At 39.3% G+C, this 27,576-nt stretch overlaps 1 protein-coding gene and 1 long non-coding RNA gene across 3 annotated transcripts in view; one reads left to right on the forward strand and one right to left on the reverse strand.

Moving 5' to 3' along the window:
- The window catches only part of NGF (nerve growth factor), a 28,963-nt gene extending 18,747 nt beyond the window's left edge, over nucleotides 1–10,216 (reverse strand). The window contains exons 1-2 of one of the 2 annotated variants that reach the window (XM_074564512.1): nucleotides 10,037–10,216; nucleotides 4,592–4,715 (exon numbers count right to left, since the gene is read on the reverse strand). The gene's annotated coding sequence lies outside the window, so the exon portion shown is untranslated. The remainder of the gene's footprint in view (nucleotides 1–4,591; nucleotides 4,716–10,036) is intronic. The other variant, XM_074564513.1, reaches the window with a different exon arrangement.
- Nucleotides 1–27,576, forward strand: part of LOC141733732 (uncharacterized) — a 141,687-nt gene that overhangs the window by 83,255 nt on the left and 30,856 nt on the right. The window lies entirely within an intron of this gene.

A 27,576-nucleotide genomic window follows, 5' to 3' on the forward strand; every position in this document is an offset into this window, starting at 1 on the left:
AGGGAAATGGGGTATTTTAGAGTGAAGTCGGTAGGTTTTTCAATTATTATTTTTAGAGAATTAATCCCAGAAGGATATTTTTATGGGTTTTGTTTCTTACATCTAGCAAAAATTGCTTCAAATAGGAGCTGAAGACAGTTGATGTCAAATTTTTTGGAAGAGTTTGTCCAATTGAAAATAACCATGGTTGTTTAAATACTTGCCTGGTTCCTGATGTGCCCCAGGTTGCGTGCAATGATGAAAAATTTATCATCAGCATTATCATCTGTAAATGAATCATCTTTTTTCCTGCACCCACATAGTTGCACAATTTTACTGACTGCTTGCTTTGATGAATATTTGATATTTGTCGTGTGAAGCTATTCCATCACATTTGTAATATTGGAAATTCCAAGCACACTTAACCTCTTAATACAATGTCACAGTTAATGTATTCATAATCATTTTGTGACCCGATACAATATGACTCAAGTAGTCTTCTTTAATTACTAATCATATAAAGATAAAAGTTACAACACAGACATCTGGCTGCAAATCACGCACCTGGATTAGGCATTTTCTCATCTGGCTGTACTATACCACGTAGCACAGACTGTGCAAAGCAGGTGGGAGAATCTTAGGTAAGATCTGTTATTACAAAGTAAGCAGTTACTTTTCTTTCTCTTTTTTTTTTTTTTTCCCCAGTGGATCGAGATGATAAATTTATCTCATGCCGATAAGGCTTTACTTAACACAAACGCTGGAAATGGAGGATTCTTCCTTTCCCTTTTTGTTTTATGATTTGTTGAATGATGGCATTGCTGGGAGAAAACTGAAATAAAGCTGAAGGAAATAGGAGAAGGTGGTTAAAGGGTTTTGTTAGAGCTCTTCTTCTGAGTTCAGTTCTCTTTCCTCTTTGTGCCCTACCACGAGTCCATACTGCATTGCTTCTAGAGCAGGTAATTGCTTCTAGAACAGGTGATCCTCTATATGAGTGGGGAAGGCAGAAAGGGATATAAATTCTTATTCCAAATTCACACTAGACCTTTCACTAACAAGTACAACTTTTTACTAACTTATTCGGAGTTTGTAATACTAATCTTTAATTCTGGTTTTCTGTGCTGGGTAACATAAACCAAAAATTGTTTCTTTTTCTGCTGTTATGTTCAGCCCTGCAAAGAACAGTGTCTGTATTTCATAAAGAATCTAGGCACATTTACTCCAATGCTTATATACTGCACCTACAACTTGTGACCAGCTGGGAACCTGCTAGTGATATACATGAGCTATCTGACATGGTTTTGGTCTTCATTTTCTAGTCATTAGTCACAATAGAGGAAGTGTAATAAAATACGTAGTGCTTTCCCCACATAATTATGACTCTAGCTTGTATTTCAGTTTAGTGCAGATTACTCAGCAGTGTGCAGGACAGAATAGAACAACTGCCTGAACAGAATACTTAAAAATTAACATTGTATGTAACCATGTATTTTCTTTGTCTGGATATTTAATATGCACCTTGTCGTATTTATCTTAGTATTATTTGTTACTGCTTTTGTCTGTTGAATCAATTGTCAGGAACAGTCATAACAGTTACAAGAAGGCAATCTTACTCTGAATTGGAAGGAAGGTAGCATGCGGGAGCATATAGTAAAGAGACAAAAGATGACATTTGTAGCCAAACCCCCAAACTGACTAATAAGAGAAAGGATGGGTGGTTTCTTATATGGAAAACCTCATAGGTCGTTCTTTGAGCAGGAAGATGGATCAGATGACCTCCCAAGCTCCCTTCCAATTTGATTTATTCTTGGATTCTACGCTGCTTCTCAGTATTTGAAGGTCGTCTTCCTCTCAGGGACCCCTGTATAGCTGACTTGCTTAACTTGTTCTGTATGCTGTTTTTTAACAAAAAATTATTTATGTTTGTCGCTTTGAAGTATTTCCCGTGTTGAAAGTCCAGTACAAAGTTTAGTTCTTTTCTAGATGTGTGAAGATGGTAGCAATAATTAAAAAAAAAAAGAAAGGTGTAACTATGCATTTATTTTTCCCCCTACTTAAGAATTCTTAGGAGATCAGAAGCAAACAGAAAAGTATACAAATGTGACATTTTCTGGTGATCAGCAATCTGAACAAACTTGTCAAACATGATGCTCTAGGTGGTGTCCAAAATTCTATTTGTGTTCATAAAGTGCTAACACACAAAAAAAAGACAGAAAGCCGTGGAAAACTTAAGATGTGCTCTACGTTATTAATTTTGGATGCAGAATTTCCTCGTCTCTTACTGGTACATAAGGAGGATGTATCCATTGACCACAAAGGACTCTTAAGAGATTTTCTTAATTCAGACAGAAGGCTGTAACTTTAGCAACGCAAAGCGTGTTACCACTGTCAGTGGACAAGGCAGACGGCCGGGAGCACTCCCTTTATTCACATGGGGCATGTGTGCAACATCACTCTCCAGAAGGGCGCCCAGTAGAAGATGGAAGTGAAATAAGCCTATACTTGGGTTACTGAAGTTATAACCAAGCAAACCTATGGAAGCTTGATATATTAGTACAAAAAAGAATACAGTCAGTGGTTACTTGGGAATCCATTGCCTTTCTAGAGAATATGAAAATCACTCAAATGTAATGACATGTAGCCACACAAAGTAATACGATCCCTATATCCACGTGCATATTTAGTTCATAAGAATTAATATGTTAATGTAATTTAAATCCCCCTAAGATTACATGCGTGTGTATTTGTCTCACAGGTTATAGGCACTTCACACTCATAGTGTACTTGATTCCTTGAGACCTGTACAGGTAAACAGCGGTAAAATTTGAATGGAGTATGAGATTCTACTAAATGTGAATTATTAGAAAGCATTTCTTTTGTTTGTTTCTAATGTAATAAAACCTTAGGAATAAATGGACACAAATTTAAACACAGAAGCAGCATGATATGGCATGCAATGTAAATTAGCATACTTCTTTTAGCAAGTGCCCTATAGAACACATTGTTCGTGGGTATCTTAGTTTTTAAATGCCCGATTTTCAGTTCCTAGGATCAAATTTCCAAAGCTGTTGTGCTCCCAAACCCCATATTGATTTTCAGATGCTGCTGAACCTGCTAAGTGGGTCCTAAATATGACACACAAATACAACGCAACTGGCATTAATAGCTGCTTTTGAAAAAAAATTGCCCTTTCTTTTGTAGATCATCCTGCCCAGAAGCACACTGTCCTATACAGTCCCTCTGAACAGCAGCTGCCAGCAGACTGTCCATCAATTGCAATTAGAAAATTCGGTTCATACTTCTAAATGAGATGAAAAATTTCTGCATCTTCAGAGATGGCTATTCTGTGCCCCCTTGCCCATTATTAATGAGGGAGAATGCCATTGTTGAAAGGCTGCTGTGTGGAAGCATTATTTTCAGTCTGAAATACGAAAGCACCAGAAAATTAAGGGTATGGACAGCTGCAGTGACAAGAGACATTTACGCTTGCACCGCTTGACAGTAAATTCTTGCCTGCTGACCCACTGCTGACATGCCCTGCTGACCCTCCCTAAAGGCCACAGCGTAATAATGTTCGTGATTACTGACAGTACAGTTCCAAAGTAGGGCTGAATTTATAGTTCTGTTCATCAGAATTGTGAGTTCTTGAAATGTGTTAAGCAACGAATAGTTCAAATGAGCGATTTCTATGGTTGTAGTAATGCATGTGCCCTAAACACCTTGCTGGTCTGAGGCTGGTACGTAGAGCGTCTCAAAAGGATCACGAAATAATGGGCAGGAAATGATGCATTTTGGAAAATGCAGGCTGTGTCATTCACCACAGGGCAAAAATCTCTCTGTGAACAAGCACAGGTCTTTTTTCATACCTGAGTCATCCAGCACATAAAGCCGTAAAAAAAAAAAAAAAAAAAAAAAAGAGATATATTTCAAAATAGAAAAACACATATTCTGTGAGCCAGAACTGTTACACATGTCACAATCCAAGTAATACACAGCAATGCAGTCCTTGGCAAATTTCCATCACAAAAATTTCTGAAGAGTTATTTATTTTTTTTAAGAGCCTGGATCGCATGTGGTTGTATAAAGAACAAAATAAAGACAATCAAAGTAAATCAGTGAACCAGACCACAAAAAAATCCATGTCACCTTTATACGTATACAATACAGCGGGAAAAATATGAAACGGTAAGAATAGGAAAAAATCAAAATAGTAATTTTTAGAATAGCAAAGCCATACTTAGTAAATAGAAAGTTGTCAAAGAAATAATCTGCTTCCCAGCAGTATTTATACTGAGCTCGTTTACTCGTTGTACATCAGAACTGGCAGAAAGAGTCTAACCTTTTATTATATTCCTGAGCAGTTAACATCTAACTGACCTAAATCAATTTGTTGGATACTCTTTAATGCACAACATTTCTCACAAATATGGCAGTTCAAAATAAATGATCAGCCCTGAGTGTAAGAAGCAGATTAATTTTATTGGTTATTCATTCATTTCATGAATTTTATTCCTGGAAGGAGATTCATATTTGCACAACATAAATGATCATTATGATGTTGTCAAAAATATGTAAAGCAAGGCCCAAAACAAAGTCAAAGAAAGTGTCTTACCTTCTGTTTGATTTTTTCTGTCTTTGTGCTTCAGTCTTTTTCCACTGAAGTCAATGGGAGTTTTGATACATAACAAGTCAATGGGAGCAGAATCTGGTCTTTGATTAGCACATTGTTACGGACCCTATGGGAACAGGAAATTTGATTTTGGAGCCAGGAACATAAATTGGGGAAATATTTTTTTCTTTTAATCAGTTTAATGGTCTGTATTCAATGTTCAGTTTTAGAAAATCCCTGAACAAAACAAGTCTTGAACTACATCAGGTGGTCTGGTTACTGCAGGTATGATTTCTGACAGTGATCAGAGTTGTGTTCAGAAAATATTTGTAGGGATTGTCAGACTGAGGGAAGACTGCATTAGAGTTTGGGTTTTAAAGTTCAGGCCAGGCAATTCCTCGGGGTTTTTGCTATGCGTTGTCACCATCTCACAGTTTCTTCCAGGGAATACCACTATGAAATGTGGAAGCCATGTTCATGCGATAAAACTGATCCCAGCAACGGAGAATGTGAGTCTGATAGATATTGATTTGGGTCATCTGATAGCGTCAACTACTATGCCATAAAATCTCAAAGCATTGTTGTAAATGCAAGAACCTAGGACAGAAGGAAGAAGGGCTCTTTACTGGGAAATAAATGTTGCCTCCAAGATAAGGAAAAGTCAGAGGTGTTTCATTCATTCAACAATGGCACAGGAAATTCAAGTGATGCTACAGAAGCCTGGCAGTTAAGCCATCAAGCATGTTATTTAATACTACTTCATGCAGTCATTTTAATTTTGGATTTAGATAATATGCCAGAGGAGTCTTGTTCATATATATATATACACACATATATATGTATGTATGTATGTAGGGCCTGATTTCTCCATGCATACAACAATTTTCATCTAAATATCTGTATGCAGGCTCAAAATACTAAGCAGTGCTTTTCATATTTTCTCCTGCTGTACAATAATGGTGTAACCAAAATGTCTTTCACATGAATATAGTCACACAGACGTAATGTCTGAAGGTAGTAAAGTACAGTATCTTTCTGTCTCTCCTTCTAAATACATGAAAAGAACTGTGCAGTGTGGTGTCCTTGACCCGAGGATTTTGGAGCTAATGCCTTCAAGAGGCGTGCTGACTAGTGAATTGCTGTAGCCAACTCTGTACATCTTTGGTGACTTCCCAACTCTCTTCGCATCATCTTCATTTGTGTATCCATTACATTTAATTTCGTCCCTTCTCCTGTGTCCCCATAATTGTTTACAAGTGCCAGGCGTTAATGTTCCACTACATCATAACTCATTTCCAAGTACTTAATAATCTCAGAGAAGCAAAATTTGTGGGCACAAAATACCAGTTTTACGCAAAGGAAGTTCTGTATAATTGTAGTGTTTCTTTATGCATGCTACAGGCTGAAAAACACATTTAACGCATCAGCAGCAAGTCACCTACACTTGGGGATAGGTTAGCAAAGTCAGGTTGACGTCTCACATCTCTGTCTTTCAACCTTGGAATACGCCAGCGGTTTTTGGCATTCAGGTTTCACTGTTTGCATTGCTGTTCTCTGGACGGCTGCATTTTGCCGGTTGATGCAGTTCTCAGAGGGAAAGGTATATTGTCAGTGTAATTAATGATGTAGTATTTCCACACTAGTTTTTACTTAGATGTTTCTAAAATATTTTTAGTGAAAGCAGGTAGAAAAGATTTGAGTTCAATAATGAGTTTCAAATAAAATGTCAGATCCACAAATAAACAGGCCGCGGGCCGTGTGAGATAAAATTGTATTTTCCCATTCGCAGTAGATTTCAGTGAATTTCACAAGATCAACCAGTTACGTACTTTCACAGGCCTTTCTTTAGTATCTTAGTCATAATCTATTTAGACATTGGTTTGCCTGAATAGCTGTACATATCAGCATTAATGGCCTTCTCTAGTGGAAACTTACATGAACACATGACTACACCTAGTTCTTGAACAAAAATAAAACTAAAGAAGGCTATCTTTACATTTTCATTTTGCCACAATCACCATTTTTTGCATCAGTGAACCAGCAGCCCATAGTAAATATTACATAGCTTTCTTCTTGCTAGGACCGGTCAAGTATTTGACAGGCTAAAACACTGAGAAGGCTGGGGTGTCTGTACTAGAAGAGAAGTTCACCCAGGTCAGTATTCTGTCTCCTGCAGTTTAGGGAGTGATGTATGAATAGGGCAGCCCTACAGTGATCTTCTCTTTGGTGTACTCTCCCAGTCAGGAGGCATTTTTGAATCACAGATTTCCTGAACCACAGGTAGTCTCTTTGCTTTTAGTATGTTTGATGACTCTCTGAACCCCTGCGAACTACAGTGTCCTGTGGAAAGGATTTCCATAGCTCAGTTATGCATGGAGAGAGGAACCATCTTCTTTTGTTTGCCTTCAGCCTGCCACCTGCTAGTTTTATTTCCCGCTCCTCGATTTTTGAACTGGGAGGCATACAACAGCCAATTCCTTTTAAACATTTTAAGGACAGTCATGACTATATCTTCGTTATACCCCTCCTTAGCCATGTCTTTTCCAGACTTAGAAATCATGATCTATGTAGTTTCTCTAAATATGGAAAATGTTCCAGGCCTCTCATCGTCCCATACCTTTTCTTGTTTTACTTTATTCTTTTCCTGAGATGTAAATGATGTAAATCAATATTCAGGATGTAGGGATAGTATAGGTTTATATCGAGGGTCTGAGATTTTCTCTCCAGTATTAGTGGCACGGGGCAGATAAGAGTGCACATAATTCACAGTAATAGATACTACGATATCTTGGCAACAGCAAAAATGATCTTGTTTTTCTTGGCCACATGATTTTTGGTATAAATACACACACACACACAAATATTTAATGAATTCAGCAGAGCTGCACAAAGGGCATTGTGTCAGGAGAACAAGCCACACGCATCCCATAGGACATCTATCCCGCAGCGGGAGACGCTTCTGTCGTAGAAATGCTCGTAAATACATTGGCCTCTGTGACTGGGTTCAAGTCAAATTCAGTAACAGGGAGAATTTCCTCCTTACTGTGAAAGAAATGCAGTTGTAGCAGCATTGCTACATGTGCCTTTCACTTTCTTTACCATGAGGCAAGGTCCGTGGGAAGAGGTGTGATCTTACATTTCGCTAATTGTATCAGCTGATCTAATAAATGTTTTAGTTCATGGTTCGCTTTCTGAAGAAGCCCTTAAAACTTCCTTTCATGAGAGGGCGGTTGCCAGCAGAGGTCACCATTGCCGGTTTGAAAGGAGTTGAGTTTCCCTGGCTTTTATTGGACTGAGATTTGAAGGATAGACAAATATTTCTAAACCCACCAATCCAGCATTGACTTTTGGTGTTAAAATATTGAATCTTTTGGAGTGAAAGCATTAATTTTATGAACGCTTTATTTTTTATCAGTAGAGTTTGTTATTAAAATATAGGCTAAAAAATGGCAGAATTATGTTAAGTTTTTAAAATTACCAATATTTTTTCCACATGCCTTTAATTTAATTCAATTAATACTAACTAATTTGTATTCCATATTCTGTTAGTCCTAAAAGCATTTTGAAAGGCAACAGAAAACCAATTAATAGAATTTGCATTTAAAGGAACGCTTTTACATGGCCAAATCCATGGAGAGCAGTAGGAAAATTTAGGGGACTTATTCTATTGATTCAAATAATCTAGTTTTTAAATATGTTCTATCTAACCCTCGTTCTAGGTATCCCATTAAAGAAGGACATTTTACACTTGAAAATGCTAATCTGAATATGTATTTTAGGTATTTTTCTGACTTGATTTTTTAAATTTGACAGTGATTGCATAGACTGCCTAGTTATTCTATGTAACAATTGTTTACTTAGGATGTGGGTTAGAATGATCTTTTGTGCTCATTGTAATTCTCCACTGAACTTAAATTAAGACATCTGAAAAGGTAATTTAAGCTTTTGATTGAGAAAATAGGCACTGCTTAGCTAAGAGGACGAGAAAAAGAAAGCCACAGTTAATTTCTTTACTACTTTATTGTGAGACTGACAGATCCCTTTAGGGTGAGTGTCTGGGATTGACTGAGATGTGAAATCACTATTAGTCTATTGCACAGATTGATCAGGAGGGCTCCTCTCCAGACCTTGCTGGGATTTTAGAAAATGATTTTTATGTATATATATGAATATATTTAAAGGCCAAATCTTTCTTATCATACTCATGTGAACACTCCCATTTATTTGGTTCTTCATTCCATCACTGTAACCTCTTAGTGAAAGTGTAGAAAACATTGTAACCTTCCGAGTTTCAGGCAAATGTCTGAAATGGTTGTTGTCAGGGTTATTTCAAAAAGCCTGTTATTCCATAATATCTGAAACAGCTCAGAAGTGCAAAGAGTAGGAACGTACAGGCAAGTTAACTCCCTTTCTATCTTTTTGCAGATAATTGTCGCATTTTATTTTGGCTTAGCAAAAAAGTGCCAAAAAGACTTTATTGTGATACTCTAATGCATGAAAGCATCCATAAATCATGTCTAACAGTTACAATGCAACTTCGAAGTTGTCATAACTTGGAAAAACCAGCCTGACAAGCATGCTCACTTTTGCTGTTTTTCTAAAACTTCTTGAGCATATAAGGAGAGTTTAAAGTGAAGAAAGGAACTGAAGCACAAACGCTTTTTGTTCTCAGCACACAAATTCCTTCTGTCTCCCTGACTGGGATCCCCATTTTTGTTTCTGACTCATGTATCAGGTAAAACAGTGTTAGCACCAGGTATAAATCAACAAACGTTGTCCGTTCCATCCTGTCACTAACAGGGAGGCAGGAGGGCATTTGTGAGCTCTTCCAAGTGGACATCCTAGAGGAAACACAGTCTCTAGTGACCTGCTGCTCTGCCTATAGCTAAAAGGTTTCTGCCTTGGGCCGATAATTCTTTGATTTACCTGTTTATTCATATTAGTAAAGAAAGAAAGGAGTTCTCATCTAGAATAGAATTATCATAGAAAAAAAAAAGGAAAGTGTTAAGTAAGCCTTAATATTTAGAACAAAGACAGCAAAGAATTCTCATATAGGTGTAACTGCTGTACAATGCAAATAAAACTTCTCATAATAATAAAAAGTTATCATATAGCTGGATAAAAAGAATGAGAAGAATAGTTATGTTTCTTTAAGATTAAGCTGTTCTTACTAAAGATGTTTTTAAAGCTTTAAGCTTAAACACAGATGCTTTAGGAACACCTTCCAGATGTGTGTGCAGTTTAACCTGCATTAGTAGATGCAATTTTCAGTTTCACTAGACCATGCTTTTCTTGCAAATGCTGTTTTTAAGCAACGAGCGCTCAAGAGAGTGAAAATCACTGTACAGCAAAAACACATTAGCTAATTTTGAAGATACCAAACTTCACAACTGGTGCAGCAGCCGCATTACTTGCTTTGCGAAAACTGACTGTTGCGGGGTCACTCACCTCAGAGCAGTGCCGCTGGGTGCCGGGGGTACAGGGAATCCCGAGGGTTGTCCAGGCTGTTCTGTAGGCTCTGGCACCCCAGTCCGTGGACACTTTCCCAAGCCAGAAGAGCCATTCACATTCCCTCTGCCTTTCCAGCCTCATTCACTGCTCTCGGGGCTCTGCTGCCTGCACTGACTCACAGAAATTAAGCTCCCTCTGGGTCCTAGTGCTGTAAACGTGTGGGAGCTGCGCGGACTCGCAGGAATTCGGCCTTTGGCTCGGTGCCTAGTCCACGCAGTGATGCACAGATGTGCAGTGAAAGTTTCGAAGCGTGCACTGGTTGTATGACTGTGCAAACATAACACTGAGAAAACCCTCCGACTTCCTGGTTCCACTGTCAAGAACTGAAACCCTCTTTAAGGGACGTTTTGTCTTCAGCCTCTCTACTTTGCATCTTAATCCTTGCACTCAATTTAAAGATGAGAGCTCACAGAAAGAAACTCCGAGCTCCCTGATGAACGGCTACTTTTGAAAATCATCTCTAGAGCCCTTTACTCGTGTCATGAGTCTATAAACAAACCTACGGGAACACCAGTAGTTAACTGGTGAAGCAGTGGACTGGGTTCCCTGCAAAAATTTTGCAGTCCCGGTTATCAGGTGTCTTTAACAGGGGTCAGCCAAACGCTGATGTAGAGTAGCAAAGAATTATTTTACCCTGACTTGGAGCAGAGAAAAAGATTATATAAGAACCCTTCCAGCCTTGATATTCTGTGTTTAACATGCTTACCTTAAGCAACAAAGAGACATGGAAATGTTTTCCATTGTGCTTGTGGAGGAGGATTAAGTACTTTACGAGGAAACAACAGTGTGTTTTAAGCAATGATAAATATAGGAAAGAAATGCAAAAGTGAAAAATTTCATAAGGTGAAAAAAAGTAGTAAGTTGGCTAAAAACTCTGCTCAAAAATACATGGCTAACTATGTAGAGGATTATGAAGCAGCCCCTTAGAATTTCACAGTTCTTATTCTGGCATAATGTAACCTTTGTGATTACACAGACACAAGAAAAAATGTAAATCGTCCTCCATTGAAAAGCAGACTACTGTATTTTATCTTTGTGGAAATTATTGAACATTTTTTGATTCCATCCAGAAGAGGGCAGCCATATGGAGAGACTTGTCCTTAGAATCCTTTGGGGAGGGGAAAGATGTGTGGAAGGTACTGCGGAAAGGCATAGAGCAAGAAGGCAAAGTAGCTTTGAAATTACATTTCTTATTTGCCACATGGCTATGCTGCTTTCTGAACCTGAAGCAAGCGTATCTTCATATTTCATTAAAACTAGTAGATAAACCTTAAATTTCTTCCCCACAGTGCCAAAGATAACCGCGGCGTCAGTGCTAGACTGTTTCTTGGAGGTGGTGTGCATTTAAAATGGACTGAAATATCCTTAAGGAAATTGCAGCACAAATTCTTGATGCAAGTACTAAAATTACCTTCCCAATTTGCCAGGATTACGCAGATTGCTTTGTTTTTCTAAAAGAAAAATGCTTTCCGTACATGATAGCAGTCACAGGCCAAAATGTGATGTCTTCATTTACACAGCCATCCATCAGAGTTTCTGAAAGTTTTGCCTGTAAAACTTGACCTCGGGATTTGGCCTTAGCTTCACATTTCATTGCAGAAATGCCAGGCTATTCTTGTGTTGAGCATTTGTCTCGCTTCATTAGAATATCCTCAGATTAGGACTTTGTGCTGGAAAATTTGAAAGAGCATTATAGCCCATTGTGACTGTAGCAAACAGCATCAAACCAGAGCTATAAAAAGATATGCTTTTTTTTCTTTACTTAAAAATTATTGCACACTTGCGTTTAGCATCTCTACAATTGATTTCTTGGCAAGAGCTGTTTTTTTGCCTTTTTTTTTTCTTAAAACTGTGGTCACAAAAGCACATTTGGACACAGTAATCAGTAATATACTGTGTTCATACTTGATCTGTATCACAAACACAGTTCTGTCTTGAAGAAGTCCTTCTCCTGTACCTTATTCTTGTACCTCTTGAGTTTACACCGGCAGGCTGATATAAGCAAGCAAGAAGGACAGCTGTGACAATCGCTGGGAAAAAGCACTCACTTGTATTCTCTTTACTTAATGTTCCATGTAAGCCAAACGAACACTGTTTCTAGCTTTCAGAGTAGGAGTGGCCCTGCCGGCACGCTAGCAGTGCACAGAACGCCCCATCCCAGGTGCACTGCTGTACTCCGAGCTGAGTGTCTGAAGGCATTGCGTGGTGGTCACGTATCTTTCTCTTTTAGCAGTGGTCCGAACATCACATTTAAAGAGAAAAGCCTTACTACATGCACGGTTCTTAACTTTCATCCTCCTTGAGCTGAGGATTTTCTTTCTTTGGCAGGTCACTGCATACAAGATGAGGGACTGGTAATGTTAGGCTGAGTGAGTAAAAGATGCGCTCTGGGATCAGAGAAGCAGCTGCATAAAGAAAAGTTCTGTGAGCACAGAACTAATGAATCCTGGTTCTCTACAGATTTGCATCCACTTATTTCTCTGCGTCTACTACAGTAATTTCAGGTCTCCCATGATCTCTTGTATGAGCTTCCTTAAACAAAATCTCCAGTTCCCCCAAGAGTAAATCAATCCAGTGTGTGCCTGAGTGCTGCCATGTAGTGCACTAACACATTTCATTTCAGGAAAACAAAAGTGCCCGGACCAAAATGAAGAGCAGCACTGTTGAGAGTGATGATTACAGGTAAGATGTGTACTCTCCTGACGGTAGGGCTGTCTGTCCTGAGGTTCTGGTCTGAGTTCAGTGTTGCCCTAAGCCCCACAACAGCAACTGTGGATCGTCACAGACTCTTCCTTCCGTATCAGCACTTCTGTACAAGAAGGCTGGCAGGTGGAGGAGGCACAATGTGTGAAAAAAGTGCCTTATGCTTATGTGGTATATTTAGCATTGTAAGAGGGCTTCAGGACTGCAGGTGAATTCCTCCTGGAGTCAGTGTCTTTCGTGCTGCTGAAGGTCTCAGGGAAGGCATTTGGGAAGTTGCTGCGCGTTTCTGTTTAGAAGCAGCACTCTTCAGTGAAAAAAGCTCCCCAAAATGATGAAAGTCCTCATTCATTTCTGAAATCTTTGTGGGTTTGGAAGTAACACAGGTGAGTACAGCTGCTATTCCTAAAATTTTGTCACTTTAGGGACGTGTTGGGTCGCTGAGAGAGGGGCCCACAGAGCATCAAACAGTTTTCAGAGATCCCATAGAAGTATAGGGGGATGGGATGAGCTTAACAAGTTTTATTTTCTTCAGAGACACTTATTTACATGTGTGTGTGTGAACACACATTCAATACTTCCTTGTAATACTAAGTCTCTACATGAAAAAAGATATATAAAAAATAACCCATTTTCCCTAGCTGTCATGGAGGCGCTTTGATGTGAATGCAGGAAAAGTTTTAAGCATCTCAAATGAAACATTCAAAGTGTAAGACAGTGTCTGTTTTACCTAAAAGAATATTTATAATTTACGGTTTAAAAAATTTCCAGAAAATAGAACATAGCTATCTTGCATAAACTTGTTTGAGAGCTCTCTTCCTAAGGCTAAATTGAATTAAACTTTTCCCTCAATATTCAGCTGGAGGAAACTTACCCATGTTTGGCTAAGTAGAAGTTAACCAAGATGTTGGAAGGAATGATCACAATGCAAATTATCTTCTTGTGTTACTTACAAAAAATAAGAAAGTCGATACAGGAATCAAGTGGTTATTTTGTCTTTATTAGTTTGTGTGACATTACTTTGTAGTATTATGTGTATGGTAGAAGTTACTAGAAAAAAGCAGCGGCTCACTGACAGGTCATGAATAAATAGGTCAGACAAACAAGTTCATTACTGATTTACTGTAGGACTCAGTCTCCTGTAAATGTTTTCTTAACTGTTTCTGCCACATGGCTTCACAGTTGGGTCAATAACGCATACAGAATGTAGCTTGGGTGCGTCGGAAAATTGATCTTTACATGATGCATTTCCGATACACTGCAATTCAAACCAAGCGGTGATTAGAAATGTTCATTTATGGTGAATTATGGAAGTGATTTGCACTAATCTTTTCTTTCGCTTCTCGTTAGTTATGTAGTGCACAGTAGAAAGAAAACATCTCAAAAGCCTGAGCTTGCTAAAAGCAATGTGTCTGTTGATTGTTCAAGTGCTGTTACAGACAAACAATATAATTCTAATGGGAGTGACATATAGACACAGCAGAGCAATGAGAAAAACTTCACATTACTCTTCAGACTCAGCAGAGATTTTGCCCAATAGTTGTTTGTAAAGATATATAGTAACTAAAAATATTTCTGGAACACACAAGGCCTGTGCTTCTGTTGGAATACCTTTTTTATTAATGCTATTGATTGGCAGTGAGGGTCAAATGAGAGCATATATGCTATTTAAAATATTAAAGGAGCTATGGATTTTGAAAATCAGCACTCGTGTTTATTCTATGCTCTTCTGTGAGAGGATAAAAGGTTTTCAGATACTCCACTTAGTAACTGTAAATTTTTTTCCCAGAATGTATCTTTTTGCACTTGGCTGAACCAGGCCTGGGTTGAAGTCTGAATTCTCCTTGGAAATCATAAAGAGTTCACTAGTTGTGAGGTCTCTCTCCGTGGACAAAAGCTCTTTGATGCAGTTTTATAAGGAGCACACGTGGTCTGGTGTGCCTTTCATATTCATCTCCATGACAGGAGCATTTCAAGAACTAGTAAAATGCGTGCTTCCCCTGTTTTGGGGTTGGGTTTTTTTGACTGATTATATGCTACTAACACTGTGCTCGCACTAATCTTCCTAAAATCCAGAGTCTGACAGTGGTATCCTTTTTTGGGGGTATCGGCACCCTCAGTGAAGCTCGTAGCTGTTTAAAGACTCACTCACCCACTGTCAGCATGAAGGGAGGCCCAGATGTGTTGCTGGGTAGCCAGGCTATCATTTGCAGATTGCCTGGGAAACCATGGCTTCCAGCATGACTCCTCTGCGTGCTGCAGAGCATTTGGGACCAGAGAGGAGTATCGACTCTCGCGCAGAGCGACTCCTCTCTGCTCTGATCTATGAAACGGGCCTGATGTTTTCTCTTCTTGCTCTCTGCTGCTCTTCTACCGTGCTCTAATAGAAACTATGTCTCCTTGTCAAAGTCTGGCTTCATCACATGTGCACAGTGTGCACTGAGATAATGGGAATAATTTGCCGGTACGGCCATACTTTGCTCATGACCTTTGGAGTTGGCAGCCGCTTAAGAGATTTTATATCCACAGGGGATGAGTATTATAATCTGATCCTTTTTGCCATGTTAGTGGGCAAATGACATATGAACGTATCATAATTTTTCCTTCTTTCAGGCTTGCAGTACTGAATCTTCATACAGAGCAGCAGGTCTTGCTAGAGACACACGATGTGTATCAGAGTCTGCCCTTGGGCAGTCCCCACAAGGCACCGCGTTGTACTTGTTCTTAAGGGAGGCGTCAGTGGCCCTGAATAGCAAGTGGCTTTTGAACATCACAGGAACTATAAGCACTGTCCCAAAGATTCTCCCACAGACGTATCTTCTTTTTTCAGTGTGCCCTAAAACATTTCAGGGTGCCCCTTGACCTTCTGTCATAAAGTAGACCACAAGAGGAGAGCTTGGTGCTGTAAGAGAAGGTTGCCTCACTACATAAATCTTGTAGAGGAGGTGGGAAAAACACTTTGTCATTTAAGTTGCTGGTATATAATTTTTTTTAAGTGTAAAATTAGGCTTTTCATTAAATATCTTTTCCTGCTCTTTGGTCTGAACACGGTTATAAGAGGTCCAGCTTGCTTGGCCCACCTCTTTTTCTATAAACGTGCTGCCTAAAACTTCTTTTTCAGGGGCACCAGTTTTGCTGAAAGTTTTTAAGCGAGTATTTGGGCCACAACAGAGGAGACTAAAGTCCTAACTAGCAAAATTTCACCATGCTGTGGAGTTAAGGTAAAAAAAAGTAATTTGGTAAAGTTAGCAACTACTCTGTGATAACAGGTATTACGTGGCTGCTTTAAAGTTCATCTAGGATTTGTCCAAGCTCAGGTGCCAGGACAGGCTTTACAATATAAGCAAATTTCTTTGAACACTTACACCTTGTAAAAGTTTTCAAGCTAGCTGTACTTTACTATAAGTCAATTACCATGCTAGAGGCCATGCTTTGGGGAGAACTACAGATGGCCTTTTTTGAAAAAAAATCTCATCTGCAGGATTCTCCCTAACCAATGCTCCTCTGTGTTTCTACTGTGGAGCACACATAGGGATTGCTGTAAAACATGGTTCTCTAGTCCTAGCACTGTGGCATGGCAGTAATTAAAAACAGTACTGTTATTCACTCTTTATATATCAATGCCTGAAAGCACTGGCTTTGTTAGTCTGTATTCTGTGGTAAAGGTGTTTTGTTTTGTTTTGTTTTTTTTCCATCAAAGCTTTAGGAACAGAAAGGAATGTTTAGTGACTACAGCAAAATTAGGTTAATAAAAAATGCACTTTGTCCCCAGAAGCAGCAACAGGACGTAAGATTTGAAGTAGGGATGCTGAAAGTACACCATACCCTAATTCCATTTATATCTGCGTGAACCCGTTGTCTGTGAACTTGTCTGGTTCTTTTTTCAACCTACAGGCACTATTTACTTCCACAACCTTTTGCAGCAACAATACCCAGAAGTTCTCTACCGTCTCTTTGAATTACTTTTCAACGGGTGTCCACGAGTTTCAGTGATGTCAGGTTTCCTGAACAGCAGTTCCATATTCACCTTATCCACCGACTTCATAATTTTGCAAGGCTCCATCATGTCCTGTTCCACCTTCTTCCTCCCCAGTTCCCCAATAAGGCAGCTGTTTTCATCGTCTTAATCTCTTTACATGCCCTTCTATGAACCTTTTCTAACTCCACTATGCCCTTCCTGAGACTAGAACTGCACGTAGACTCAGCAGGTGTCAGGCGGATCCCTAGTTTTTCTGTTGGTTCAAATTCTGCAGATATTGACAAGGCCTTTCTCCTTTCGCAGTAGTAAGGTCAGAACTTGACTTGACTGCAGTTTTTCTTCAGGCATGTGAATTATATCTCAGACTGAACACCAGTCCACCCTACTGAACACCACTTCATGTTGATAAGAGAAGCTGGTTCTCTCTCTTTTGGAGGGAGTCCATTTTTTTAAGGCAGTCATCACTAATAGTTTTTTAAACTGCCTTTCTCTTACTAGATACCAGAATATGAACATTATCTTAAAGCACAAGGGTTATGCCCTGCATTTATAAGTATTCTCTCACTATATGTATGTGTACACACACAAAGGAAAAATTTCAGTGACTAGCTATGACTGACCCTAGCTTCTGCACTCAGCTGTAGTCCCTTCAGTACTATCTGGGGGAGGTACAAACGGGTTAGTAGGAAGCCCTGCTTATGAAATTAGGAACATAGGCTTAAGGCCAAACTTGGGGTGAGGTGCATTTGACTACTGAGGGTGGGACATTTTAAAATAGCTTAAAGAATGTGTCAGTTGGAGGGACCCTCCCCTGACAGCAGAAGACTCGAAGGATGGACTTGCTCTTCACCATCTCTGTGTCCAGTATCTTCTTGTCTTTTGTGATAAATCTTGAAGAAGCTTTGGGGGAATGCTGAAAAGAAGTGCAAATGATTGGATTTAAAGCAATGCTGTAAAAGTATTTCCTATCATACTTGTCTTCCAGGACCTGAGGTCTGTATTGTGTAACAACAATAGAACTGGTGAAAGTGTAAAAAGCTGGGACTTCCTGCCAATGTTACAACTTGTCTTTACTACTAAAAAAGGCAGTAAACTGGGAGGGTATGTCAAAGAGTGAATTGCTCTGCGCTTGCCCTGTTTCTTGCAGTTGTTTTCTACACGTCTTCTGGACACTGTTGGAGACAGAACTCCAGGCCAGAACGACCTTTGGACTGAGCCAGTGTGGCTCACTTTGGTGTGTCCTGGACTTTCCTGCCTTGTGCACTACTGTGGGACCACAAGTATTAACAGGGAGGTGGGGGAGACTGGAGAATACAAAGCTTTAAAGAGAAATAGTGAAGCAGCTGTAGTAGAGATGTGTGACACTGGAGAGGATGGGCTGAAGTAGTGGCGAGAGGCACTCAGGAGATGCAGAAGGCTGCTAATAACCGTGCGGCTGTGTTGGCGCAGGGAGAAATTAAAAGCGTGCATGTGCTGGATTACAGTTTTCTGTGCTGCACAGATCTACATAAATAGTAGTATTTTCAGTGGACTAGCTGGAAGAGGGAGAATGTTGGGGGAAAAAAACCACCCCTTTTTTTGGCCAAATCAGGGTAGTGGATCAAGCCTTGAAAATGGGAACACCTGTGCTTTTCAGGGACATTTTCTTGCAGACCCCCTCCCAGGGATACTGTGAAGAGGCTCTGTGGCGTTGTCAGTAGACTTGCAATACTATAAAGTGAAAGTACATTTGTGAAAGTCAACCATACAAATCAAAATGCAGGTTTAAGACATGCAGCTGTAGCATTAGTGGAAAATGCTCTCTGCATGCACAGGAGGAATCCAAACCAATTTGGGTTTGAAGAAAGCAGGGTTTACTCCAGGACACAATGCGCAGCGTTTGCAGATCATTGGACAGCTCAGTCTAGTACAGATCATGCCTTTTTATGGGGACATTCCAGCTCCAAAGAAAGCAAATTCTTCTGAAACACATTGTCTTAGTTAAACTTTTAATATGTTTTGATATTGCTAGCAGCAGCCTTATATAATGTGGTCATGTAGTGCTCAGCAAACAAAAACTTACTCTGCGTGCTGTTGAGGAATTGGAGACTACGGATGAAGTGGATATGTTACCACTATGAGATTTGCACAGTATTTTGTAGCTGCAATCAATGGGTTAATTACTATGCCCGCACTGCCTCGGGTCTGGTGAAGTTCAGACTGTTTCAATGAGAGTGTTGCTCTTGAAGCAGTGGCAGAAGGCACGTGTTTTGGCTAGCTCATCTTGAGCCTCTTATGAAACTCATGTGGGCCCTCTTTGGACGGCAGGAAGAACCCCACTTAGACCAGATGGTCCCCAAACAAGAGACAATTACTGGTTCTAACCTGGATATCAGTCTTATTCCCCCTTTCCTTAATGCAATGCACATGTCATATCCTCTTTCCAGACATGAAGAAGATAAGACTAGAGCAGCCATTGCCATAAAAAGCAGTTTTGATTGTCCGTCCTATGATTGCTGTTTGGAAAAATGTGCAGATAATCAGTATTGCTGAAGGCTCTTCCCTCATTTTGTCTTTGTTCTTGTAATGTGGAAGACGATGCAGCGTAGTTGGTGACTAGACACAGACGTGTAGCTGCCTTGTGCGTAGCATCATGCCTGGCTTCTGCATGAATATCCAAGATCTGTAGTCTTAAAGGCTTGGCACTGCATGAGTTCCTGCCATTCTGCTATGTGTCTTGGCAGCATTCTCCTTGCTGTGCTGTGATTCTTTTGAAATGCTGAGCCGCATTATGTCTTAAAACTATTCTTCATTATGCAAGAAGGGAGAGTTGGTATTTTGGGTTTTCCTCTTTGTACTATTCTTCTCAGGACATGCAAATACAATTTTACGTTGCATTTGTCATTCCATAAGCCTTTCCAAAATTTGTATCATTCCAAATGCAAGCCGTCAGATGGGTAAAGTAATTCTGCTTGGAAATTAACCTAGGAATTATAAGTGTTACTACACAAAGAGCAGAACTCAAACTTACAAATCTCACGTAATACATATGCTTAATGTTTTCCTATAAAGAACAGCTACTAAGGAGTTCTGGAGGTCCAGGGTAACTTGCAGGATAGTCAGAGTACCTCCCTTATTCTGCAGCTCTGATCTTGATCAGAGCACGCAGGTCTTTAGTGCAACCTAAGTCATGGTAAAAACTTGTGATCAGAGTGAAAAGTTGTGTGTGCGCTTTTTTTTTTTCCACCGTGTATTTTCTGTTTACATATGGCCTATCAGTTCTTTAGCCACTTGAACTTTTGAAAAAGTATACAGCAGTGTTCACGCACTGACCTTTCGTAATGAAACCATGCTTTTGTGATAGCTCTGCTAAAGAGAAAGGGGCATTAGTTACCTGCATTTTGCATGGGACGCCGGACAATAGGGAAATACTGAATTGAAGCTTATCATCCATAGTCTTGGTTGTTAGTAGATCGTGAAACAAATCATCATCCATGTTTGTAAATCTTAGCACCTAGATTCTTAAAGGCATTCTCCAGGTAAAGCAGAAAAAAAAGAGTGATGCAGAACCATGTTCTCAAGGTGGAGGAAAACAATATTACTTGATGGATGCTTAACTTAAGCACAGGGAAGGCAGGGCATGTAAAGACTCTGCCCAGTGCTGGAGTGGAAGTGAACTGTTCATCTCTATTCTTAAATGTCTCCCTTTCTTTTAGAATCATTTAACATTGTAATGCCTTTAGATGTCCAGCATTTAAATTATTAGCATTTACATAGTGCATTGATGAGGGACTGCAAACCAAGTTCTAGCATGACTGGCAAAGGAAGTATTTGTGTAAGAGGTGACTGACGGCAACTTGTTGCACTCTGCTAAGTTTCTTCTGTGACTTCTGTGTCAAAAGTGAGTTCTTCAAAACTGTTCTTCAAAAATGTTTTAACCTGCTTGCTGGGAACAAGAAAATTTCTCTTTCCCAACATTCTCCTTTTCACATTGCCCTTGTTGCAAGGAAGAGCTGAGTGAAAAGGAGAAAAACCCAAATCAGAACAAAAAAACCCCAACACAACCTTCATTCCAGAGTCAAATTTGCAATGAGAATCTCTGAGTCTATTTTTGTCCAATTCCATTTGGACAAAATTCAAGAATTTGATTTTTCCCATTGCTTTACTTTGTACTGCAGTTGACTCCTAAAGCACAGGCTGAAACCAATGCTGAACCACAAAATTCAATTAAAGCACAGGGTGTAAGCAGGGAGAAGAAATCAATGGGTGGATTATTCTATCAGCTGCTGTTCCCATGATCTTCTTATCTTATCCTGCACTACTAGAAGAGCTATTGGGAAGTGGAGTAATTGTAAAATCAGATCAAACTGCTGCATCCTCTCAGCACATAGCAGAAAATTGGATCAATAGTATGAGCCTGTTCTTCTTTGCTTTCCCTCTAAGCAGCTGGACTGCCAAATCCATCCGTAGTGTGGAGGCTAATCTGTTTTTTATCCTCTACTCTCCCACTATGAAGTTAAACAACAGTGCCTGAAACAAGCATAAATCAGTACAAATGCCAGGCTGCTTAGGTATATATTTTACTGCTCTTATATGCGTCTAGCAACTAAGTCAGACATTTGAAACAGAAATGTTTGTCAATCATGAAATTACCACTGTGTCCATCAAAAAAGAAAATCTAAGGCAGGAGGGAAATATTCTAAAATGACAATATTTATTTTTATTTTGTTCCTACTTCCATCATATAGTGTCACTTTTCCAAGTAGAGCATGAGCAGTTTTAAAAACTGCCTATTGGTATAGGGACTTTTTTAAAAATAAATTGTCAGTCTTCATTTTGAAAAGGCAATGAGTGAAATGTGCTCTTTTTTAAAAATTTCTCTGGTATTCACTAATTACATCAAATTTGCTTACTAATGGAAAACAAATTGCGTAAGCCTGTATAGGTAGTCCTAAAGAATGGAATGGCCATAACACTGGAGGAAAAAGGGGTTGCGGGTGACTCCCTTCAAAAAACTCACTATTACGTGTCGTGCTGCAGAGCAACAGACTTCATGTGTCTTTGGTGATAAACAAACTGAAACATTTCACTCTAGTAAATGCAATTCAGCAAATTCACGTACCTGGAATAATTGTTACATCATAATACCGATTTTGTAGCTACACAGTGCTAGTTCTGATCCTTCATTCCCTACTTGAAACTTGGTCTCTTTGAAAGTTTGGTATTTTTAGCTGGGTTCAAGTGGTAGATACCACTCTTTTGCTGTTGAAGTGGGAGCTATAAGGTGTTTGGGATGTGAAATGGCCTGCAACATTGTGTAGTGATGTACTCCACTCTTTGACTCCCCTGTGTACTCAGAAAGTATGCCAATGAGAGCAATGTCAGGGTCTGCTTACAGAAACAGATGGATAGACATCATCAGTGTTGCTCTAAGTAGTTTCCTGACTGTTCATGACAGTACATTGTCTCTTTTAAGCACCTACAAGCAACCATAAACATGTCTTCCCTTCTGCACTTCTTTCGATATATTTATTTTTGTAGCAGAGGGGGGGAGGTGGAAAATCCTTCATGCAGTAGCCACAGAAGCTGATCTACCACTGAGCAGGCACATGGCCAACGGGATGCATGGGCATATATGCAGACAGCCGAAAGGACAGATGTATCAAATCAGATTTATGAGGTCAGTTTTCCCGGCCAATAAAGTCCAGATTGCTGTCTGCCCTGTTATAACCTTCCTGTGTTTAAATGGATGTGAAACAGATAATCCAGCCTTTGGCGGGAACAACACTGATAAAACACAAACATTATTTCTGTAGCCACATAAGATTATTTTTCCAATTCAGCAGAAAGTATTGGCTTGAAGATTGTTAAAGAGGTCACAGTATTTTTATACTGGTTGTGTGTGAATAAAAATTTTCTCAGTCCAGGGGAAGGGACAGAGTATGCTTACTTAGTAGACTATAGCAGAAAGGAAATGTACATCTTACTGTAATGCAGCAATGGTAGATATGTCCTAAGCAAACATATGTAAATGGTATCTACTCTTCAAACGCTGTAAGTTAACCCAGTGCTATTGTGAGCTTTGTGAGCAATATAGACAAAATGCCAATTACAGTTTCCTGAGCAAAGTATATTTGAAGTGTAAATGAAAGAACCATTTGTAGTGGGTGCCGCTGCTATACTCTCAGGTGGAACTGATTCCATCTTGCTAGGTGTTTTGAGTTTTGTATGTTTGAAAATCTAGAAAGGATTGGGAGGGCAGTGAACTCAAACGCTCTTAGCACAAGGAATGGTCCTGAGCCCTACAACAGGCTGGTGTTTCCTCCAGGTGCGAGCCTGAAGGTTCCTACTGCATCGCCCTGCGACTGTGACAGTGGGACGCACGACTGTGCGGCACACGGTTCCTCGTAAGCATGCTGCAGAAACATTAAGGGAAATTTGGGTGGCGTGGGTTTAGCCATAGCATGGAATGCTAGCCCAGGAAATGCCAGTTTCATGGAAAAATGGCACGTGCACACTGATCTACACAGACTATCTCTTGAAGGGCCAGTTGTAGCTGCTTAAGAGATTGTTCTATAGAATGGGACAATATTTTGAGAACTTTTCATCCTAACATTTATAATGATAACTGAGCATGTTATTTTCCTCTACCTATAAAGTTAAACGCAAATGTCCCATCATGATGGTGCTGTATCGGTTATCTCCGGTATAGCCATCTGAACCATAAAGTGCATTTTTTCCTTTATTTTTGATAAAACAAAGCAGTTTTCTATTCCATAAAATTCTTTCTCTCAGCAAACGAGCCTGAATTCTTTCAGTATTGTTGTTTGAATCTTTATTTACTTATCCTATGGGAAAAATGCAAATTAAAACATGAATGTTACATGCGAGACACTTCAAGAAGATACTGAAATTGAATAGTAAAAATAGCTTTCTGATGGGAATATATTAAACAACATTGAACATAAAGGCTCATTGGCAGTGTCAATTGCCAGCTGCAAAAACATACAGTATTAGGATGGGAAACACACTAGAAAGAAGTAGGCACTTGGGAAGAATACATTAGTAAAAATGCTATTTTTGTTTAAAGGTCTTATGCAGTCAAAGTTCATCTTCCAGTGTTTTCTAAAGATTAGAATTTCAGTGACATTGAAACTTTTGGACCAGACACATTCCTGGAATCATATTGTCCTCACTAGAATCGAATGAGAAGAAACTAATGCATTATATTAAAACTTATTCTTGTTGTGGACTTCATAAGCTACTTTTTTTTTTCTCAGATTTTTGTTTTGCATTGGAAAACCGCAAAAGGAAGTGATAATTAGTGCCCCTAGAAAGTGTTGGGTTATGTTGGTTTTTAAAGCCAGTATGCCACACTGGAAACTATTATAGAAAAGAAAGAGCAAAGGCAGATAATTCAGATTTTAAGTTTTACAAAGCTGACACTAAAGTGCAACGTTCACTGTGGGACCATCACAGTCAAAATGCAATGCTTTGCAAAACTGGACCTTGCCCATTTCAGTTGTAGCTCGTGCAACGTGAAGAATGAATTTCGCTGACATTACAAACACTTTCACAGACAACTTGTCTCGTGCCTTTTTTTATCATGCTGGAGCTTGTGTCCTGTGCTCTGTGACATATTCCTTACCTAAACTCGCGTTTTCCTTCACCTGATGCAAAGAGGGCTTCCAGTACTTTTCTTTGGGAGAGCTGTCAGGTGTGACTTTCTCCAGTTTCTCTGAGGAGAAGAGGCTCCTGTAATATTTTCTGAGAGCTTTCTAGTATTTAGAGTTCTTTTGTACTGATAGAGATGTGCTAAATTGAAGAATTTGTCTAACTTTTCAAACAGCTTTAGATTAAAATGTGTTTATATTAGAAGTTAGAGCTCTACGTGCATCTCAGGCTGTGCTTTACAGTAGGCACTTTCAGAAGATCATATTCTTTCAAGCTGCCATCTCTGAGTAAATTAGTAGAATAGGAAGCTTTTTAAAGCCAGATGTGGTTCTCTGTAGTTTTCCTTCACAATAGGTAACACCTTGTAAGTGGTTGTATCTTGTTACCTAACTGTCATTGTTTCAGAAAAGCTTCCATGAACCCAGATATCTAAAGGAAGGCACTATTTACTCCTGCTCATTTCCTCACTTCTGAGGTTTTCAAGGACACTTCTCAGTTTAGCATTGAGTGTATTTCAGTGAGGATGTTTGAAAACTAAATTAGTACCTTCACATTAGCTCCCAGCTAACAAAAAAGCAAGCTGTCACTTCTTACTTAAATTTTATGTTGGCCCTAGGACATAAGCCTCAACTGTTGCTTGGCCTGAGTTTGCCTGTCCTAGACAACTGTAGGTTGACTTAAAGATGCTACATGAAAAAGATTGCGTTTAGCACCCTATCGTGTGTTTGATGTCTTTTTTTGGGCTACTACTGATAACCTTTTGCCATTATGTAGAATTGCTCCGATTTCTCCATTATTTTGTAATTTCTGTCAAAAATTACAAAATTACAGATCCTGTCACTACTTTGTTGGAGGATCTCCATGGAGCAGCATTGCTTACACCTTGGAGTTCAGCTGCCTTTATAGGTCTGGCCCTTTCCCTTTTCAGTCCTTTCATACAGCAAGATGACTATGGTTTTGGATGTGATTGTGTACCACATTTTCAGACTGTCCCTTGGAATTACTTCGCAATATGCTGACATAAATTGATACGTATAAAAAATCCCGTATTAAATCGACGTAATTAAAATAGCCACAAGTTATCCCCATCCTGCTCTGTTAAACGCATACAGTTCTCTGCTGCAGTTTTTGGGTTGTGGATGCAGGTAACAAATCAAAGGGATCCGGATGCTTTGCCTGCTCACATGAAAATGTCACAGTTACACAATGGTACAAAGGGTGTGAATGTAGTAGCATGCATGGGTTGGCACATACGGAACTGAGCTCCAGTTGAAAGGCCTCCTGTTGCAAAGTGGATTTTGGAAGCTGAGGATATTTGGTACGTAGTCAGAACCACACAAAATATTGCAGTTTTCAGACTTCAAGGTCCAGTTTTATGTCAGTGAAATATATAGCATGACTGTCTTTGGACTTCATGTCGACAGGTGAGCTTCCAGTTCGCTAGAAGGCAAACTCCATTAAGCTACAATAACCTGTACTTACAAATGTTTCATACTGCCACTGTTAGCACTGGTTTGAACTGGCATAGTGAGAAAGGAAATACTGGTAACAGTCAGTAGATTTCGGCTCAGTAGTTTTAAGAAGGTTTTGTTCTCTGAATACCTCTGAGTCACAATAGCTTTGCATTTAATTATATGTGGACTAATACTGTGTCCCAGTAAAAGCTGGATGAAAATTTGGCAGTATTTTGTTTCCTAGTGATACCAGTTGACAAGCAGAGATGATACTGTAAACCTGCAGTATTCATCTCCAGCACCCCAGATCTAGCACACTGCTGTTCCTCTGGCTGAGCATTTGTGATGGTAGAAAGAGCAAGTGTTTAAATGTGATGCAACAGTTTCATCAAGAGAAGTCAAAAATAGTTGTCTTAGCAAACTTTAGCTAGAGGCTGGGTTGCTGGCGTCTTAGAAGAGAAATAAATCTCATGGAGTTGGGAAGAGAATTGGTGACAGATTCTGTGTGAGAAGGTGCTTGCAGCACCAAGGAAAAAGAGCTTCTGTCCTTTATCTTGTGTGCCTGCAGTTACAGTTATTCCATTAATTTTTGTGATGTAAATGTTAAACTCACGGTGCAGATTACTTCAGAAGTCTGACCCTTTCCATTTTCTTATTTCCCTTCCTTTAGTTGAATGGGGGAGGTAGTTGTGGAATTGCCAAATAAACCCTGTGAGGACCAGATAACAATAAGGTGATAGTACACAAATGTCAGACTTCATCAAATTAATCCCAGGGCAGTCACCCGGATGCGTTTATAGCAGATAATCTAAACACAAACATAACGTTCTAATCTCTGTCATGGTGACTCAGTAACAGATGCTGAATGCATCCATTTTAACCTTAAGGCAAAGCATCAGCATCTGTTACATTGATGTTTAAGACAATGTTTTGAAGGTATTGCTTTTATTTTTATTGCAATTGCTATCACATTTCACAATATTCAACTGTTCCTTGAAATTCTTAAAAGTGAGAACAGTATGCAGTGTAAAACATGGAGTAATTTCCAATGCAGTCAGAGCAATTAAGGAAGTTAAGAAAAGTAAACCTGATGCACAGCATTCTCAGGTTTTCTTTGGGTGCTGTTTCTGGTAAAGGAGAAGTCTGTCGTCTAGAGTGGGTCTTCAAAAATTTTTAGACTGAAATGTAAATATCTGATTATGTATCACAGGTTGCTGTAGTGTATTTATTTTTCATCTTTTTATTGTGGGTGAAGTGGTTCTGTGGTCTGCAGCCCTCTAGACACAGCAACTGTGGATTTTTGTCCCATTTTCTGGATATTCTGAAGTTATGCTTCTTATTTGCTGTTTAATGAAGGGAATTCTGCAGTGTCTTTCACTTGGAAAAAAAAGGAGGATTGCCTCTCTTTAAAGTCTGCACTCATCCTTACAGGCAAGAAAAAACAAAGTTCAGTGTGTCATTTCTGAGGAGTTAATATCCTGAGGAACAGTGACTTTCTTTCTGTAAAATTAAACGGCAGTGTAGCAGATCACCAGCTTCAACTTTTGATAGACTGGTGTATTTTAGCCATCTGGCATTAGCAAATAATTCCCTATAGTCATTCCCTTGAAAAGAAAAATAAGATTCATTGACTGCCACTAGCAGATGAGAACAAATTCCGTATAGCTCCTGAAATGTTGCCAGCTGATCCA

The sequence above is a fragment of the Larus michahellis genome, chromosome 21 (genome assembly GCF_964199755.1).
Source record: "Larus michahellis chromosome 21, bLarMic1.1, whole genome shotgun sequence".
Taxonomy (NCBI): domain Eukaryota; kingdom Metazoa; phylum Chordata; class Aves; order Charadriiformes; family Laridae; genus Larus; species Larus michahellis.